Raw genomic sequence first — 3,842 nt, forward strand, 5'->3', positions numbered from 1 at the left:
TAGACTTACTCTCTTCGCAAAGGATTCTGGGGATGATGTCATTACTGCAGCGTCTACAGGTACCTTATGAAATGTCACCGGAGATGTGTTTTTGTTTTTAAAAAATTTCTTGACGACGCAATATATAATTCAAGATGTTTTAGGAAAGCAAACTATTTCACATTTTCTTTATCACAACTCTTAGCAAACTGCAAAAAAATTTCTTGACGACACAATATAATTCAACTTGTTTTAGAAAAGCAAACTATTTCATAGCATCTACATATACACTGTTTGTTTCAACACTAATGATTTCTAGAAAATGAGTCATTTTTCAAGAAATATTTTCTATAAAATTATTTTATTTTCAAATGTTTGGTAGCAATTTTAAATGAGTTAAAAAACAATCTTTTAACTTCTCTCATTTAACTTACTGTGAGATAGAGTTGTTTCCTAAAGAATATTATTGGAAAACGATCTCTAAAAATAAGCTATACTTTTTACGTTGACGAAAGATAATTTTTCTTTGACTCATCTTTTTTTATATTAACAAAAATTGAAAAGTAAGGAAAACTATCTACCACTCACACTACCACATTACAGTTATGGCAAGAAATTGTGAATTAATTTGTGGTACTAAATTTTTTCTATATAATTCATCCAAAAAGTCAGGAAAGTTTTATATTACAAAGCATACTAGGATAGTGTGGCCTTCAAGGCTGAAACTTTTGCATGGTAATAACATTTCTTGTTCTTTTTTTGAATGGAAGATATAGCATGGTAATTATCTTGTCAAGAGAAACGTAATCTTTTCTATTAAAGCCAGCTCTATGCATTTTGAGGCTCAATAATGCAACAGTGAACCTTTTTATATATTTAAATATTAAAATAATTACTTAAAGTCTATGCCTTTTTTGTGTTTTACTCGTTTTTCTAGATGTAAAATTGCTAATGTTGGGTTGACTGTTGGTCCAGAAATGTATACCCATGGCTTATTTACAGTATCAAGTACCTCAGAAAGTATCTGCTCTGCCAGCTTAAATCCATCTTCACACTTAGTAGGTATATTTGCAATGTTTGCTTTTAAAAATTTGGCAGCAGAAACAGTTTTTCCATTCGAGCCTGCTAGGAAGCATAAAGTTCCACCTTCTTGAATACAGCAGAGGACCACCTTATTAAACAGAGCTTGCGAGCTGTCAGCAATTACAAATTCTGTGCTGCTATCAGTTGGAAACCCAAAATTTCTCTTGATAAAATGTTTGATGCTAGAGGTGACATCTATTTCTGAATCAGCCATGTTTTGTCTTGCAAAACTTTCAAAGATCGCAGCCTTTACAGCAGACGGTATGGGCAAAAAGCTTTGATCGACACCCATGTGAATCAGGGCCGTGTACTCCGCCTCATTGATTGATAACGAGTTATTTAAGACTGAGAGGCAGTGATCCCCTCTAGTAGTCCTACAGTCTTGGACAATGCCTTGAAGATGGCCTCTTCTTCTGAAATGATGAAAGCTACTTCCAGATCTGAATAAACCTGGGAAAAGGTGATTTGACTACAGTTAATTAAAAGAAGAAAGAACAATAATCTAACAATAAGATGCTAAGATTGAATCTGAAGTTCAATGATATGGCTTGTTAGCTTGATTAGATACTTATTAACCTTCATCTATGAAAGCTAGACTAAGTTATTCAATGGATTATATGAAAAGAGAAAAATACCAGATTTTTTACTAGGCCACAGATAATTGCTGCATGTGAGGGTAGACGAGTTCCTGCAAGATATTTGAGGACACCACTAGAACCTGGGAGGCTGGATAGCTAAAAATTATCAGATATGTCTAAGAAAAGACGACATCCAATATCCCTCGTAATACTTAAAAGGTGCTCAAATGCTCAACTGGTAATGGCCTCAAAATGAGCAATCCCAGTGACCACCACCTGTGGTTTTAACTTCTTAATCACCTCTATCATCAAATCTGATTCACGCAGTGCTTCAATGACTGTTAGTATATCCTGTGAAGGGTTATCACTTCCAGTATTCTACCATAAAGAAATACATAGAGATAATAACATCCCTCAATTTAAGTACTCAACAACAAAACACCAAATGGTGTTTTGACATCCGTATACACTTATACAGTAAATTGTCTATTAGATTTTGATGCATTTGGAGGCACCAGTCGTTAAAGAACCAGAAATAACATCATTAAAAAACATGGAGCAACCAAATAACATTTTCTGGCCTAGAAATCTACAAACTTGTTTTTTCCAAATTTATTATAACAAATAAAGTTTTTTTAGGTTATAAAAGAAAATATGCATTTATGTGTAATGCAAGATGCAGGGAATGAATTGACTTCGTGTCAATTACATGTCACTACACCATGGTAAACATGCTGGCAACATATCTGTTGAAAATAGAAGATACTTGACAAAGTCCAAACTGAATGAATGATGACATATACTAATAAATGAGTCAGATACACATAACGTAGTGAACCCATACCACTAGCCATGGGCTATTGGTAGCAGGATCTTAAAAGTTTTTTACATTGATTGGAGAATATTTCTGCTCATGAGTGCAGGAATGGTCACAAAATGCTTTTATTTTTTTATAGGTAAGAAAAACAATTTATTGAGAAAAGTCTACTTTCATGCAAAAAGGCATGAAGTAGCCAAAAGAAATACAAAGGAAACCAAAAGATCATGTACAAAAGAGATGAGAAACCATAAACATCAGGAGGGTTACATAATACTAGAAACTTCAGCTAGGCTATTAGATAGAATTGACATTTGAAGTTGAAACATCATCACAAACCAACATACCTCTATTACCAAAGATGTTAGCCATTGCCTAGGTAGGTGCAGGGTCAGATGTTCATCAACAACAGCAAGACGGGGTGAGAACAACCAAAGAGCATTCTCAATTGCCACTGCCCTTGAAGGAAAGACAACAATGTTCTGCGCAAGAATTGAAGTTAAAAAAACAAGTCAGGACTGCAGGTCATAATGAGAGATACTAGCATTTAGAAAAACAGACCGACCAGAAAAGGGCAAAAGATTATGCACAACAACTTTTTTTTAATCTGGAGGCAAGAGGAAGAAAGGTGGGGGGGAAGAGATTGTGAAAGAAGCAGGATGACTAGAAATTAACAAATATGGTTAAATTTTGTTACATCAGCATTCTGTGGAACATGGTGATATGTTTTCATAAAGCCTGCAATGAGATTACAAGATAGTTTGCTTCCTGCTGGTGGCTCGTATGGGAAAAAGGAAGTCTCTTTCAAGATCCTGGCAAGATAAGCTAGGAACGGAATCTTCTCATCACAACAGAATCATCTTCAAAAGATAAGTCTAAGATAAGTCTAAAGAACTGCTGATATCGTGGAAGCCATTTTTAAGGAACTCAAAAATTGTCTTGACCTGTCAATTAATTTTTTTTTTTTTGTACTTATGGTTGCCCTTTCCCATCAAGTGCTATAAACTTCCACTTTGTAAAAAGGCACACAGGCAGTGTGCTACAAAAAAAAAAAAAAAACTAACTAGCTAGGATTTAGTTAACAATTTTTTAATGCCAATGCACAGTTGACCCATTTGAATTAAGACTAATTCCCACTCTAAAACAGGTCATGATGGCATACCTTTTGCACCCTGCCTTTCATTGTGGCGTAGCAAAACTACCAAAATGATACTATAAACATGATAAGGCATTTATAATGCTGCATAGATTAAAATCACATTTCCATTTTTTTAAATAAAAAAACCGGTCACTCAGCACCCAGTAACTTAAACTGCCAAAGAATTAGTTACAAAAAAACGGTATCAAAACCAAATGCAAACTAAAATTTCTATACAGTTGAGACC

General features: G+C 34.3%; 1 long non-coding RNA gene across 1 annotated transcript; it reads right to left on the reverse strand.

The window, feature by feature from the left end:
- Positions 1-892: 892 nt before the first annotated feature.
- On the reverse strand, positions 893-3,371 carry LOC142622932 (uncharacterized). Its single transcript, XR_012841982.1, has 3 exons — positions 2,805-3,371; positions 1,698-1,954; positions 893-1,512 (listed from the first exon to the last, which is right to left on the reverse strand). It is a non-coding gene; the product is annotated as an uncharacterized LOC142622932 (long non-coding RNA).
- Positions 3,372-3,842: the final 471 nt, after the last annotated feature.

The sequence above is a fragment of the Castanea sativa genome, chromosome 1 (genome assembly GCF_040712315.1).
Source record: "Castanea sativa cultivar Marrone di Chiusa Pesio chromosome 1, ASM4071231v1".
NCBI lineage: Eukaryota > Viridiplantae > Streptophyta > Magnoliopsida > Fagales > Fagaceae > Castanea > Castanea sativa.